Here is a 16,932-nt window from a genome sequence, read left to right as displayed (position 1 = left end):
AAGAATGGTTCTGAGAAATCAGAAAGTGTCATCCAAGCACAATAAAATACGTTCACACTACAAGGATCTTTTTTCACCCACTAGCTAGGAAGTAGCACTGAGAGGTATCACTCATTAGCTGGAACTCAGCAACTGGCCATGGATGTGATCCTACTCTGCAGCAACACAGAACAAAACAGGTGAACTACTCTTACACTCAGTCATGACAGTCTTAATAGCTGCAGAGAGAAGCAATTTGCACTTCCAGTGTTTAAGCTGATGCATTCTGCTCCATAGCCAGGAACAGGAATAGGTATCCCTGAAGTTACTGTGCCACAGCTCAAGATCAGTGCTTTCTAAAAGCATGCTATTCAAGACATGGGGGAAATCACTCAGAAATGCAAATTAGCTACCAGTAAGAGGAGGAATACCACGATGTCACATATTAAGTTGTAACAGGACACGTCAACAGATTAATTGGTACTGAAGCTCCTAGAGATATACTGGCAATTCAGGTTCCTGTAAGCAAACAGGAGGCCAACAGCAACACTGGTTGGAAGTGTGGGAAAGACACCTCCAAGTGCAGCCCCATTTCTGTCAGGACTGGGGGCTGCTTGGGGATCTGCTCTGATCAATGAAAAAATAACAACTTTAGGAGGTTTCACTATCATGGCTTATGCTGGAGTCTTTTGTCAGAAAAATATCATTCCTACAGAAAAAATAAAAGCTTCCAAAATTTAAGCAGCATTTCAAAACATAGGTTCAGATTCTGGGAATCTTACTTATCTGACATTAGGAACACTGAAGGGACATTGGACTTTGTTACAAGCCAGTTTCAATAGCACTTATAATTTTTATTCAGCTTCCTCCGCCCCACCCCAGCCACTGTGGGATGCTCACAGTAAATTAACAGTGACAGCCCTTCAATACCTAGCAGGCATCTCCACTTGTGCACTGTGAATGCTGATGGGAAAAGGAGGAAGGGGGAAACAAAGTGCATCTCTCTCTTGGTGTCTGCACAGAGCCCTTGTTCTTCACAGAGAAATCTAACAGCGTAACTTTTGATGTCCCCTACTGCTCAATCAAAATCCACCTATCTAAACTTCTCTGAATTAAAAAGACTTGGAACTCCAAAGCTGATTCTCACCACTGTGAATGAATACTATAAACCTGTCTAGTAGAACAAAGGTAGAACTCTCACATCTTCCTATCTGCAGGAGCAAAACATTTTATTTTAATTTACTCTCACAGGTACAGCATACACTTATAAAGAAAGAGAACAGTTTTTTAAATCACTTTGATCATATGTAAGGAAACCTCCACCAGATCCATGCAGATCAAAGACCTTCAGTATTTAATCCAGTACTATATGGCAATTATTGAGCCTATATAGTAATTATTGAGTGGGATTGCAGCATTTACAAACGTTGCATTAGCCCCCAGTGTTTCACAGTAAAATCTCTGCTGTTACTCTATAGAATGTTTAATATTAAAACACAGCCAGTGATTTTCTGTTTGCTCTTCTGGGTTGATGCTGGCATGTAGGTAGAACTATGCTAATGAGATCCTTGAGGTATGCACACGGTTTCGTTAACTGAATAAAATCATATAAAAGACATTTTCTGGTCTTCAAGTCTCAGATTCTGTCCTTCTAGTTGTTTAGGCTCAAATGCTGAATAGGTGCTTTATTGCCCACTGACAAGAAAATATATGCCAACAGAGGTAAAGCTAATAGGCCACCATAAATACAGGACTAGATGATGTGGACATTGCACCAAACACTTCATTACCATGTAGATACATCTAAAAGTATTCATTTTTGGGGGGATGTATCCCTCTGCACTTTTCTGTAGCATGTTCTGCACGTGGGATAATATGCTTCCCTTGTTGCCACTGAGACAATCAGACTGTTGAGATTTCATTTAATAAAATCCTAAGACCAGCAATAACATCTGTATTTGTTTAGCAACAAACATATATTATTTGTATATAAAAGATGACAGAAGTGTTTTCCTAGACCTCCACATTCTCTGTGTGCAGCTGTCCAGACTCCTGCTGCCGTGCCTGGGACTGCTGTTCTGACACAGCCACCCCCATTTTCTAAAAGTTGGCTGAACATTCATAAAGCCCTGCTGTAAGCATCACAGTCAAGTCCTTCTGTTGGACTGCTTAATTTTTATGAAATCAAATTCTTTCTTTCTTATTACAGATATGTGCCTAAACTATTCCATACAGTGTTTTCCTAAGCATTTTCACTACTTCATTTTTAAATTAGGATTTTAAAATATTTATCTTAAAATGTTTGTTAGATCAAAAAAATCCCCAAAAAAACCTCACAACAAAAATCACACATTCAAGTTTTTCTCCAGACCATTTTGTGAAAGTTTTCAGGTGTCACTGCAATAAATCCTGCTAAGAAATATTGCAGCACCCTTCTCACAGAATTGCATTTATAGGCTGTCTGAGCAACTAGATTATGCCAAGAACAACAGGTACATTTATTAATTTTGCAAACCTGCTGCTTGTTTATTTTATGCTGTTAGTCAGATCCTGCTACTGATGCCCACACCCTCCATAGGAGGAAAGTCTGCTGAGGTCAGTGGCTGAGCCCTGACTGTGAATTGCTGCTCACTGACTCCCAGCAGTGTTGAGATACTATGGTCAAGCACAGACATCCGAGGAGGTGCACGGGAGAAAGAAACTTCATCCGACTCTAAATGACCATTACAGCTTTGGGGAAAAGAAGGTCTGATCCAAGGGGGAGCCAGAATCGGAGAACCAGAGTTAAAAAACCCAACAAACTAACTCTCTTGGGGGAAGAGATCAATTCACATAGGTCTGCAATTTGTTTTTTTGGACATATAGATAATAGCCCTTTCTATTTTAAATAACAATGACTTTCTGTGCTAATTGTTTTTTGTGTCTCTGTGCTGAAGGCTTTCAGGGCTCAGAAAGCAAGTCAAGATGCTGAACAGCATGTGTGTACACAAGATGACAGCCTCTGGCAGGGGACACAAAGGCTTCAGAATACGGGTGAGCACAGCGAAGGGCCACCCGTGTGCGTAGGGGATGATGGGCTGTCTGCTAGAAATCTGGCAGAATGCTCAAAAGGGAGTTTCTTAGCCTGAACTTGACTTCTGTGCCTCACTGATGAATATTAACACACAATTGCTCTTGCTGAATATCCCCATGGCTCTATGGCCACTTCAAGGATGCTTGCACGTATCATTATCTCCATCTTCCCTCCCACCCAGCTGATGGACACTACACCTTTAGGGGTAAAAACACACACCCTTAAGACCAAGTAGACATCTGTTACAAAGATTTTCTGCTTGATTTTAATCCAAAAGAGCTGGCATTGAGCTGCTGTTTTTTAATTAAAACCTCCTTTGCTGAGTTGTTTTTGTCTTGTGGAGCATCTATCAATCAGGAGGAGTCACCGCAGGATGCACTCGGTGGCAGCAGGCTATTTCATCCCTTCCCCCAAGCCCAGACACCGACTTTTTCCTTCTTCCTCCCCTCCCCAACTTCATTAACTAAATGCACTGAATAAACCTTAACATCCCAGCTAAATCCTATTGGCCCTGGATTTGCTGCTTAATGCTAAAACCCAAGCGACCCATTTTTCTCCTGTTGATACTTCTATTGCTGATGGCAGCCAGCAGAGAAAAATACCCAACTATAAACTATTTTCACGTAAGGAACAAAACCAAAAGCATTCATCACTCACTCTTTCTGCTGCTGCTCACAAACTTTATGTAAGCTTTACGTGACGTGTCAAAGCCTCCCTTGCTTTTGTGCTTCATGGGCAGCACAGTGAGCCTGTTGCTTAGCAAATGATTACAACAGACTGCATCTGTTATTAAAAGTGCAACTAGGTCCCTTTTAAAGGAAAATGATCTGGAAAAGTCTATGAAAATTAATTTCTGTGCATTCTACAATCCCCAATCACGATATTGTTACAAACATCAGAAGACGGAGATCCCACTAGCTGAGAGAAAAACAAAGAGAGTAAAAAGCTTCAGTGCTACAGAATCATTTTGGTTGCTATCCTTAAGTTTTGCTTTTTTTAGCAGTTTGCAGAACTCTAAGTTTGTCTTCCCAATTTCACATATGCCACAGAAAAGGCTAAAGACTATTCACTGTGCCCCTGTCTCCTGGCTGTCAGCCCTTGTGCTGCACCCCAGTTATAATTACTGCATGTCATCTGCCGTCAGCTCAGCTGCCCAATGCTTCCTCCTTGGTCCATGATGACAAACAGGATCCTCAATGGTTCTTCCCAGCTCCTGACTCACTCTTTCCAAAGCACCCAAACTGGGTCATCCATCCAGCTGCAAAGCCTCCCTGTGGCAGCATTAAGACCTTTGGCTGCTGGTGTCATCCGCCTGCCTTTACTGCTTGCTCCACCAGACCTCTGATCTCTCTTCCACCTTAAAGACATGACACCATGACCACCACGTGTTTTGCCACAACATCTGACACTCCAAAACCCTTCCCTCCCACAAATACCTCTTTTCCCTTTCTGCCACACAACTGTGGCCGCAGTCACGTCCCCCATTAACTTTGCTAGCTGCTCCACAACTTTCCAACTGCAGTGATACACCCTCGTCCTGCCGCAGGGTCCCTCTGGAATTGTCCCTGCCAAGCAGGCCTGGACAGGCTCCCAGCACTCCTAATAGGAGGGCCACCTCACCCTCTGCTTCCCCATGTCCTGTCCTTCTCCCTGGGTGCTGAGCATGAGGGATGTGAACCCCTGTCCTTTCACCAGCACAGCCTCTTCCCCTGGGATGGATCTGTGGAAAGCGGCTTCCCACGCAGAGAGCTGAGCGCTTTCCCTCATGGCTTGCAAAAGTCGCTCCCTGCATTTTCACTTATCTGTCAGAGTGGCTATTCCAGCTTGCTCTTGGGTACCCAACCAACACAGCAGTCTTCGGATTTGACTTATATTTTTAATACCACATTTCACTTGACTTTATTATCAGACCTCAGTGTCCTACAACACCGAGGCTGGCTTCCGAGAAGTGCTGCATCCTGAACTGCCTATCCCACGGACACCCAGTCCTTTGCCCAGCAAATTCCTGCAGCATTCCAAGGCTGCGAAGGCTGAAAAGGAGCAAGGAGCCTGGGCATTTGGTGAAAATGCAGCTATTCTAAATAAAAGCAGTATTTATAAACAATCTAAAAGCAAATGCAATCTAGCACTAAAGATATGTGGCACAGGTTATGATTATTAGTACGCTGTCTGGTACGAGAAGGCTTTCAAATAAAAACACTTTCCTACTGACCGTGCACTCATGTTAATGTATTCCTTACCAATACCACTAATGGAGCATTCATCATGTTTCTTGCTTCTCTGAAGTAACAAGAGAAATAGATGGAACCATGTAAGAATAAAATTAAATATATCCACGGCGCTACACGTTATCATAGCGCACACACTCTACAAATGTGTTTAAACAGGGTCCTTGAAGGAAGTAATGGCAACTGACTTCAATATACAGAAATATTCAAACCAGCATAAATTGGAAGGCAGGAGAGATAAGGAATATAACCAATAATACAAATGCTTATATTCTTGAGGACTTGTTTTTCTGCAGCAAGGACACAGCTGAGAGAAAGACAGAAGGCAAGGTCTTCTGTAAGAAACCAGCTATTCCAGAATAAAGAAATAAAAATATTTTTGTTCACATGATTATAGTTAAGGATGGTATGGAGCAATATCCACATATTGTCAAGGTTTTCCCTTATCTTGGATACAGGGAGTAGCATACTAGATAGAGGACATATTTCTTAAGAGGTTTGTGAGGAAGCAAACCTCAGCTTTTCTGCTCATTTTTATAAACTCTTGACAGATTTCAGCAAGGCCAATTCCTGGACTCGGCTTTGAACCATTCTCAGTGATAGTTCATGAACTTTGCACCAGGAATCTTTTTAGGGATAAGCAATGGACAAATGGATTACCAGCTGCTCAACTCCACTTTTCACTATTGTTCTACTTCTAGAGGCATATACAAAAGAAACAAACAGGGACTACAGCTAGACTGAAGGGTACGAATACATCTAACAGATATTTATTTATTTATAACACTTTAAGATAGACATGCAAATGAATTGCCAGTTATGCCTGCATTTTGCATATAATTTATGCCTGAGCTGTTAAAAAATATGTTTAGGTAATGTGCGTTAACTGAGTGTTTATTTTTCCTGCAGCACTAGGAAGGTTATCAGAAACACAAACACAAGCTGTACACTAAACATAACCATATTCACTAACAGGACATTCTAACAGACGCATAAAGGACATTAAAACATCATTTTAGGCGCACAGGAACATTTTTTCTTTCATCTTCAAAAATAATAATATTAATGATCATAGTGATGAGGTATGAAGCCCAGACTCCTCCATTATTACTGTTATTTAAAACTACTGTATATTTTCGAACTTTTCTTTAGGAAACACACACTTCGAAGTTCACTTTTCCCCCACTGCACAACTCGCTGAGCGACGACCCGGTTGTTTACTCAAGCAGTTTACACAGCAACTTAAAAACAACAGCAAGAAAAGCCTCCAGAAACATTAACACTTGAACGAAACGCGAAAACTTCCAATGCCAATACAAATTCCAAAATATGGGACAATATTCCAAACTAGCTGCCTCTGACAGTGATGCTGGTTTACAGCACGTCAGAAACTTACTAACCTCTGCCTTCCTAATCCCTCCGCAACCCCTGTGGTCTTCCTCGGCCTCTCCGCGCTTCACCTTAGACTTGCAGGAAACCAAGAACCGGGGGCACACAGCGAGCAGGCTCCCGCTAATGTCATCGCCTTCGAGCGCCGGAGCCCCGGCTCAGGCGGGGTTACTCACCCGAGGGAAGCCCACACTTCCCGACTGACAGTCCCTGACGGATCTCCCTCAGCGCCGCTCACTCGTGCGGCGGATAACCCAGCCCCATCTCCGCACGGAGCACTTCCACCGCAACTTGTTGTGTCCGCGCTTGTGCAGCTGGAGTTTTCCCGACTTGGCCCGGCGCTGCCCGTCCCGGCCCGGCCCGGCCCGGCGGCGCGGCCCGCTCGGCTCCCGCCGCCGCGGCCGCGCACAAAGAGCCCCCCCCGCGCCCACCGTGCAGCGCCGGCCCGCGCCCCCCGCGGGGCCCGCACCCACCTGCGGAGCGGCTCCGCTCCCGCCTCCCCGGCGCTGCTCCCGCCGTGCCGTTCTCCGCGGGCAGATGGCCGGCAGCCCTGCAGCCCTCCGCTCTGCCGGAGCCTGGCAAAGTCCGGCTTTTTTTTTTTTTTTTTTTTTTTCCTTCCTCTCCTCTCCTTTTTTTTTTTTTTTTTTTTTTTTTTCCCTTCCTCTTTCCTCCCTTCTCCCTTTCCTCCCTTCTCCCTGTTTTATCCTCTCTTCCTCCCTTGGCTTAGACCCTGGCAGATGAGCACAAGTGCACTCACAACACCCCCTCCACCAGTCACTTCAATTAGTGCCACACGAGAGGAGCTTCTGCCCAAAATCTGCTTAAGAAAGGGCCAGAGGGCAGGGCAATCGCCTTTGCTCAACAATGACCAGAAGCTGCTATAAATATCCTAACAAAAGCACTGGCCAGGCCAGGAATGTCATATCCTAATGTGATAAAAATTGTAAATATCCAATGTATACCAGCAACACAAAGCAAGAAAATCAGGTTGTTTTTGATAAAAGAGACAAAGATTAAAAGCAGTCGCCACCTCCTTACCCTCTCCCCCCAGTATGTGACCTTGCAGTATGTTACCAAAGTTGTGTATTTCTGGGTGCCAAGCTATTATGTTTTCGAGGTCCAGAGCAGCTCGTTCACAATCCCTTTGTGGCAGCTGCTCGCTAATATTTATAGGTACCCAAGTCTGTGCACCTTATATAACCAAGTCCACTGACCAGGGCTGGGCAGAGGTAGACTCCAACCCCACAGATATGGTGCCTCACACAAATAGTACAGGCGGTGGCTTACCTTGTTAATTAAAACATTAACAAGAAGTTCCCAATACACCAATAAGTAAACCAACATATTAATACAGTACAGACAGGGGTGTGTTTATATGAGGACTGGAGGATTTAATGTAATTTGATTTAGACACATTTTACACTAACATTATTCCAGTGCTGTGATTGAGAAGAAACCACAACCTGAGGTTTCTAACTATACAGTGAACTAGAGCTGAAAACTAACTAAAAAAACCCAAAAAACAAACAAACAACAAAACTCACAAAAAGCCAACACACACTTGGTCAAGCGCAGTGCCTCTATCAGCAGTGCCTGGACCTTGGGCTTTTGAATTGCTTCACAAATGTCCAGTTCACACTGTGCATGTAGCTGGCATGGGGAGGGCAGAGTTGGAGAAGGGAGTGGTTTCGGTCCCACAGCACTGCTTGTAAACTCTGCAGTGCCTTCGAGATAGTAATTTCCAGTCTGTTGATGGCCGGATGACAACAGCTAGGTTCATCTGAGGGGAAGCCAATAGCCACTGTCACCTAATTCTCTCTCCAGACGTTCAAGAATGTAATCATTGCAAAGGGAGGGCACTCAGCTCATGTCCAAGTCTCGTGCCTCAATGTTTATGTACAAATCTGTGTAAAAGTAGTTAATCCTATTGACCAACCGCATGCTCTTTTAGAACCGAGATAATGGCCATCTGAAATTAACCCTGTATTTCCTCTGTCGGGTTTCCATCAACTCAAAAATCAACTTCTCCTACAAATACATGTTATTTTTTCCATTTTATTCCCATGCCCTCTTCTGATCACACTTGTTTGTCATGCTGTAGTGAACACTGCTTTCTCAAACTAAACCAATTCACATACAGATTTATTCTCAAAGCACCTTTATCCACAAAGGATGGTCACAGAGGGTTTTTGCTGCTTTATTAATTCCCTGAATTTGAGCATGTGCCCAATGTAACAAAGAGTGTACTTTTAGAAGATCACTTGATTTAAAAGAGAGAATATTTAAGTGAAGCTCATATGAAACCCTAGTCCAAAAATCTCATATGCAGGCTTGCAAGAACAAAACTGCCCACAAGATTTCCAGACTTCCTAGATTCAGCAGAGAGAGAAATATTCTTTATTTCAACAAAGAGTTGTGAGCAACTCTTTATTTCAACAAAGAGTTGTGAGTGCACAGATGCAAAACAACAACACCAACGCGTACAACACAGACTGAGCATTGTTGGGCCAAGGCTGCCCGCCCATGGGCTGACAAAGCCCTCCCTGATGATGAGGGACAGGGGAGCAGAGGTCCCCACTCTGGCACAGGCATGGTGCAGGTCTGTGCAGCCCAGCCCAGCCAGGGTAATGGAAATACATCCAGCTGAATTTCCAAGGTGTTCCATGCAATATGGCTAATTAACCCTGCCAGTTGCACTGGCTGGTCTTTACACAGGCTCCTGCCTCTATTTCAGCCAGGGCCAACTGAGTGAGTTGGCCACAGCAGCAGTACAAACAAGTGTTGCACTGCAAAAGAGTGGACAGAAGTCTCACTGAAGGAATAAAAACCCCCAACATAATCCTCAACAACAAACACCCCTCCAGGTAAGCAGGAAAAAGATTTTTAGAATAATAAGCTTACTTGGCAAAAACATGAGCAATGACTTAAATAACTGCATAGTTGTGACTGAATAACAAGACAGCAAAAATAAATCACTAATGGAGTGAAATGCAAGCCTGTGTGCATGGTATAAAAATTTAGCCAGCCAGGCACATGAACAAATTGGTGGAATTGAGTTACTGATGCTAGAAGTGACAGAAAAAGATGATTGTCTCTGAATTCTGGGTGAGTTTTGTATCTTTAATTTTTGTGTATGCCATTCCCAAGTTCAAAGAGGGAAAATAAAAAGGGTTATAAAAATAAAAATACAAAAAAAATTCTCCTTTCAACAAAAGACTGTGTTTGTATTGATCTGTCTTGATCTGCTCCTTTTCATTTTGCATGCTGCTTTCCTACACCAGCTTTTCCAACCTATGGATAGAAATGGTGGAGGAATCTTACAACCTCCCTTAAGGACTGATGAAAATGTAGCATAAGAAAAACTGCATGTATGGATATATGCCTCACAAAGGGATATTCAGAAGGGTTGTCTTTGCAAGTGTGGAAGTATTCCAAATGCCATTTGCTTTTCAGATCAAAATGCTCCATTTTATGATAAACCTAAGAGACAGATGACAGAAATCCCTTGACTGAGCAATGTCCCAAAACTAAAATGTACAAAGCAAAGATACTAATTAGTTTATAAACAATTTAATGTATATTTGCAATTTTAAACTGTCATAAAATATTCTACCAACAAAGCACTCATTGTATGGAGAATTATGCATTACCTGGAAGTGCTTTAAGTTAACTCATTATGGAAATAAAAACCTGAATCAGATACATTGGGTCCTTGCATTTGACATAATTTCCTGGAGGAGGAAACCTGTGTACAGAAAGCTATCCTCAAGCACTGGTTGAAGTTTTCCCTTAAATACTGTTTTATTTGATAAGTGAAAACTGACAACACCACCAAATCATCCAGTATTAGTGTTCTTTTCTTTTACATGTCCCTGTCCTTGGACAAAAAAATAATAATGGGTTATGCTATTCCTTAGCCTGAATAAAATGTTGCAGTTCCGGAGATAAAGACGTATTGAGCTGAGCAATTAAATAGCTAAATAAATGAATCAGCAGAGCAGAAGTGACAGATTTAATTACTGCTTAGAGCTAGGAAAGGGAACTAATTATGGGGTTCATGAACCTCATGCCATTCTTTTCCTTAAGCATGGGCTTCGATTCTTCTGGATCAAACACTGCAAATGCGGTAGCACCATGCACTAGATTAAAAAAAAAAAAAAAGAGAGAAAGAAAAGCACAAAAAGCTATCCAAAATTTGGAAATAAAGTCTAATGTTTGAAGAAAGAATAATAAATACTCTGTTCTAAAAGCCCATGTTCAATTGACTCCATACCATAAGTTACAAGGGCTTGCTTTCAAATAGATAAACACTAAAAATTTAGTTCTCCAAAAAATGAAAGCACAATCAAGTTCACTAGATGTGAATAAACCAGAGATTGTAACAGAAAGTGTGGTAAGTGAGGCATAAAGCATACAGCTCTATTGAATGGTTAGGAGCCCTCTTCATCAGAAAATATCTGTCACTGGGAAGCCTGAGCAAGCTTTTGATCCTACTACCTCTCTCCTGCTTTGGTCAGCCCACCACACCAAGCAGAATATCTCACAAAGATGCTTTTGTGGCCACCAATTACAAAAACACTAACAGTGGAGAAAACCTGCACCTCAGTTTCTGCCTTCTGTCTCATTTCTCTAGGTTGCATTTACTTTACCATTCTAATTCTGTTCTTGTTTGATAAAACTGTCAATGCCAATTATTTGATCTTCACATTAAACTCATGATCCTAGTGGTATAATCCCCTAAACATAGAATTCTTTTCCTTATTAGCAGGAGGGAGAAAGGGGATAAAAGCCCACATATACAGCATTTGCATCACATCATTCAATTAATTGAATAATTTTGGTTTACAGCTATCTTGTACAGATAAAGAGAGAACAGGTATCATTTCAGGAGAAAAAAGTACCAAAAATGGGTTTTTAAAAATGAATTAGGGAAGGGAAGAGAGGAGAAGTCTTTCATTCATAGCCAGTTGTTTTCTAAAATTTTAATCTCATTATGATGTCTGTTTTAGCACAATTTTAAAATTCTACACATTTGCCAGTTTTCCTACAACTGCTACAAAGAGAAAAATATCTCTGGACAGCTGATCTCATACACCATTCTGAAAAGAAAATCAGGCCTTTTACTCCACTGACTTAAAAAAATTCTAAAAATGCAGGACATGATGCAAACAATAAAACATCTTTTGGGTAGGAAATATGTAAATCTACCCCAGCTATAGTTGTGATCTCCTTCCACACCACGAGTAATTTTGTCAGAATGAAAATAATTGTGTCCAAACCCAGAGCAGTAGGCTGATCCCTTGGAAGGTTCACTGAACAATCACAAATGCCATCATCATCCAAGATTACAACATCAGCTCTGCTTCAATGAAATTCTGCCCTCTGAAGGCAGCCAAAACCAAGGTCTATTGCCTCAATAAAGTCCAAAATGAACTCTATCTTCAAAATCAGTGTCTGGGATTCTGTATCAAGGGAGACTGTATCTGCAGGGAACCAGGAGCACTGTACACGGAAGATAAGATAAAACCAAGTTGTTTTTTTTTTTTTTTTAATGGAGTTATGGTATAGCTCTATACAAGTGATATTCTTTGCCTGGAATTCTCATGCTGTTAGATCAGTAGAAAATGCACTTTCTACATATACATACAGCAAAGCAGAGAGGAGCTGATCTTCCAAAAGGACACTATCTGAAACACTGGGTACAAGTTGCATTAACCCTCATACCATATGAATTTCACAGCATCAGATATCCATGTTATTAAAGTGTGAGGTGTGTAGAATGTCACTAAGGTAACAGTGGTCATGAACCTTGCAGAACACACACACACACTCACACACAACTGATATCTCATAATAGAGGTATGATGATTGTATAAATAACCTCAGTGGAGCATGATGAGAATTAAAGGATCTCATGGGCAGGGGCAGCTTGTCAGCAGACTGACAAAGGGTAAAAGGAGAACGTGCACTCTTGGTGCATGTTCTAATCTCAGGAGGCAAAATCAGCAGTATTTCACTAACAGTTCCCTGCCAGGCTCAGATGGAAATAACATTTTAAGTGTCTGAGGTGTCCCTCTCAAGACAGGATATGATCAGTATTTGCCTGTGCATCCAGAAGCAAAGTCCCAAAGGAATACAGGGCATGTAGGGATGGAAGCCATGCAGAAGTGAGCTCATCACCTGGGGAGAAAACTGACTATGAATCCACCATCTTCTGCTCTCACTGTAGAGCAGTGCAAAAGAAATCCCTCATGGGATACTTGGAAGTGGAGTAATGGTTAAGCATACTCTGGAAGCGAATTTGTCATTGCTTTATTTATACCCTTTTGCTCTCAGTCTTGCACTTGGATGTCTGCCCTTAGGTCTTGCTTAACATAATTTTGCAGTGTCTCACCACCCAGCCAGCCTGGTGAAGTGGAGAGACAAGATGAAACAGAGTGAAACCAGTAGATTATCAGTAGAAAACAAAGAAGGGTGCACAGGGTGTCTAGAGACATGAATTTCTTTTCCAGCAGGGTCATAGAAGACCAGAGCTGGCAAGTATTCCTTCCTATTTTTAAAGGGTCACTGGCTTGGGATGACTTTACTAGCAGGGAAAGGATTATCTCTAACAGCCATGAACTAATTCTTCTCCTGCATGCTGGCAAAGCAACACTCCACAGTTCTGGGTGAGCCTTGGGTTTTCAAACAGCCTCTCACTGTGTTTGGTTATTACAGGGAAGGTAGCAGGTCATTTTTCACATGCATGGGAGTGTGCCATTTCATCAAATCTGCCCTTGGGAAGTTTGCTTGTGCTGATTTGCAAAAAAGTGACTAAGTATACCAGCAGGTGTAAGGGGAGTTGCTAGTTGTCTGGTACAAAGAAGAAGTTACTGTTTTATTGCATGAAGTTCAAATAACATTTATACACTACTAATCTCAGACCTAAAAATAATTTTAAATCACCTACCATTTTCTTCTTTAAAATCTCAAAGAAGTATTCTTTTTTGGAGTGGCTTCCTAGTAGTTCATTGGAACAGCAAGTATCCAGTCTTTACTGGGGACTAATATAAAAACTAATCAAGCTCCTTGATAGTAATGACAACTGAAATAATGGGAGCCACTGTCCAACTAAAAAGCTGAAGTAAGCCTCCAGCCACAGTGCTTAAAGGCTTTTCACAAAGAAGGGCAGGGATCTGTGCATACAAACATCAGAGCTTGCTTACTCTTGGAATAAGTTCCATCTGGGAAAAAAACCTGCAAATAACCAGAATTATGCCAGAAACAGGAAGAACAAGGAAGCCTGTGAAGTGGCTAGAGTGCAGCCCTAGACGGAGCCTGAGCAAAACTCACAGAAAGTTTCTCCTCTCTCCTAGGGCAGTAGTATACAAAAGAGGAAAAAGCCATAAGGAGAATGAAATAAGGAGTGAGAAAACTGATCCTCATGAGCCTCATAATACAATCCTTGACTTAATAGAGATAAAAAAAGAGGTTTTATAATATGCGGTAATGTGTTCACTGTGATGCTTATGAACAATTATAAAAAGTAATTAATTAGACAAAAAGTTATCTTGATTTGTGAAACTTGAGAAGTGGTTACTTTCAAAAATTCTGCCACTATGAAAAACACTATATGCAACATGAGGGGATAGCACAAGCCCAGAATAGACCAAGAGAACAATTCAGAACTTTAAAGGAATGGTTCACTTCCATCTCTTGAAGTCTGAGGGTCAGTTTGAACGAACAAAGCTCCAGGGCACAAAACTCAGTCAGACAGTCTGGAAGAGACTTGGGAAGTTCCACGTACAATTTCTACTTTAGCTACCAAATTGGTAATGTCTGGAAATTCCATTGGTAGAAGGTATGGAAATTACCAAAATCTTCCAAACACAGGGAATTTTGAAAGTCAAACCTGAACCTTTGTGATTCAAATTTCAAAAGCAGACAGTGATGGTAGACCATCCATCCATCCATCCATCCATCCATCCATCCATCCATCCATCCATCCATCCATCCATCCATCCATCCATCTATCCATCCATCCATCCAATTCCTCCATCCATCCATCCATTCTGAATGAAAATTGGTTTTAATATTACACTGCTGAATTCACAAAAAACTTTGGGTAGAAAAAGAAGAAGTGTAGATAGTCAGAGATGGAGAATCAAACGCTGATAAAGTCATCTGCATTTTGGAATGAGTAGCATGCTATATTGAGACCAAGGACGCTCCCTGTATTTCTAAATAAAAGTAATGCCACGATTATTCCTCATTTAAAATATTCCTCACTATAAACGTTTGAAATGCCTTTTATTCTAGAGCCAGCACAAGACTTTTCAACAGCTCAGACAAAACTGACAGTCAATCCTCCTAAAATAACAGATGGGACAGGGCCACCTCTGCCTGCCACAGAGAAGTGGGGAATTGCAATGGAGAGATCCGGAGGATTCATGCTGTTAATCTGGCTGCCTCCAGGGACTGATAGCAGTCAGTATCACAGCTGCTGGCACTGGGCATTCTACCAGTAGTTTCCACTCCTACTTTAGGGGCAGCAGCGCTTTCAGACAACCTGGTTTTCCCTGTCCTAATATGGACAAAATTAGGGTGGACAGATGCTTAGGGGTGTGCACTTTGTCTTTCCAGAAGCCTGCCACCTTAGACAATTACTGCTTTGCTTGTGCTCACAGCCAGTCCAGTTTGCTGCTGAAAGCTGAAAACTCAGTGCTTCTTCTGCATTCTCAGAAGATTCAGCAAAACTTATGTTCACTGGTTTCATAATGCTTCTGAGAGTCAGGGGCCTTGACCCTGGTATGAAATCCACCTTTTGTCAATCTTAATTCCATCTCCAGAGTCATCAGGATAAAATTATGCTCAAAAAAGCAAATAGTTAATCTCTAATGATTAAGAATGTTTTTAACATGCTGTCCATATTGTGCTGTTCAAGTTCCTTATGAAAGTGAAATTGCAGTGAAATTCCTGATGTAAAAAGCTACTGTGAGATATTTCAATATGCTGGTGCAATATAAGAGTTATCAGAGTTATCAGTGTGTCAGGGTAGAGCATGACCAGCTTGATCAGGAAACTACTGTGGAGAGCTCTAGCGTAAATGATAGATGTAAAATCAGAAACAGCTTTGAAATGTGTATTGGCAGCTTTTCCTTCTACAGGACCATTGGACCATGTGTTGCATCAATATTGGTGATAACACTCAAATTTCGGTGAATATTAGTGTTTAAAGCTGAAGTTATTAAATCCTTATGGAGTTTTATTTGCTGCAGCTTTTCTGACAGATTATTCTGTATCAGGGCAGTTGAAAATACTGTTGTTGCCCAGTAGAGTAGCAACAACAGGAAAAAAATTAGAACAATAATTTTATTCAACATAAAGTCATACATTGCTACACCATAATGACTTTTTTATATAAAACTCAATATTTAAATTCCATTATATTTTTTTTAAATATGAAACTTTTCTAAGGAGGAAATAATTCTGTGATGCCCAGCAAATTCAGACCCATTCTACACCTGCAGATTTCCACTGTGCCCTCTTGAGATTCACTTTTTCAGTGCTTTGTTCCAAGAACATAAAATAATAGTCTTGCCTGCCTCACAGAACTCCTATGAGCACAGCCCATTTATATTCTATAGCATTACAGCACTATGGGAGAAAAATGCTTTCTGTATGTACCATTCTATGCGTACATTTTCCACTGAACTTTTTTTTTTTAAAAAAAACCACAAAACCTAAATTTGTCTCCTGATCATTTTTTTTTTCCATTTTGTTTTCTAACTTCCATCACCTTGTTTTGCTGTGTACTGTGTTGTGTCTCCTGGTATAGTCTCCTTCTTGTTTCAGTCACTTTTCTGTGTCATCTAACTGCGATGAGGTTTCTGTCAATGTTTCTTTTCTCCACTGTTGCAATCTTCATATTTCTCATATATATTGCCAGTCTCTCTAGATTGAGAATAGGTAACTATTCTCAAACTTAGTTGGGTTTTTGTATCCCTCTTCTTACTCTGAGCCTTTAATTTCCTGCCTGTGAACCACCTTCAGGAGCTTTGGCTCCTGAAGGAATTGTCTCCCTTTATAGGGGTAAAGGAGAGCACTACACCCGCAAGCATTCATTGATGAGGAGACAGGGAAATCAGAAAGAGGGAATGATCAGAGAGCTTTTATTCCGGATACATGAAGGCCTTTAGTGATGTGTAAAACACCTCAGAGATAATGAGTGCTTCAGGGTAGGGATTGTATCTGCCTGAAATAAGGGTTTCTCCAGTGCACAGA

At 41.5% G+C, this 16,932-nt stretch overlaps 1 protein-coding gene across 16 annotated transcripts in view; it reads right to left on the bottom strand.

Moving 5' to 3' along the window:
* LOC131092157 (poly(rC)-binding protein 3-like) overlaps nucleotides 1–16,932 on the bottom strand; it is a 495,350-nt gene that overhangs the window by 130,763 nt on the left and 347,655 nt on the right. Inside the window, exon 1 of one of the 16 annotated variants that reach the window (XM_058038783.1) lies at nucleotides 7,143–7,227. The exons of 13 other annotated variants lie outside the window; for them this stretch is intronic. The gene's annotated coding sequence lies outside the window, so the exon portion shown is untranslated. Of the gene's footprint in view, nucleotides 1–6,680; nucleotides 6,803–6,845; nucleotides 7,021–7,142; nucleotides 7,228–16,932 lie in introns of those variants that run through there. 2 more of the 16 variants (XM_058038766.1, XM_058038774.1) reach the window with 2 other exon arrangements.

This window comes from Melospiza georgiana, chromosome 1, assembly GCF_028018845.1.
Source record: "Melospiza georgiana isolate bMelGeo1 chromosome 1, bMelGeo1.pri, whole genome shotgun sequence".
Classification (NCBI taxonomy): Eukaryota; Metazoa; Chordata; class Aves; order Passeriformes; family Passerellidae; genus Melospiza; species Melospiza georgiana.
The sequence above is the reverse complement of the archived record's forward strand: the minus strand, read 5'-3'. Positions and strand labels throughout refer to the sequence as shown.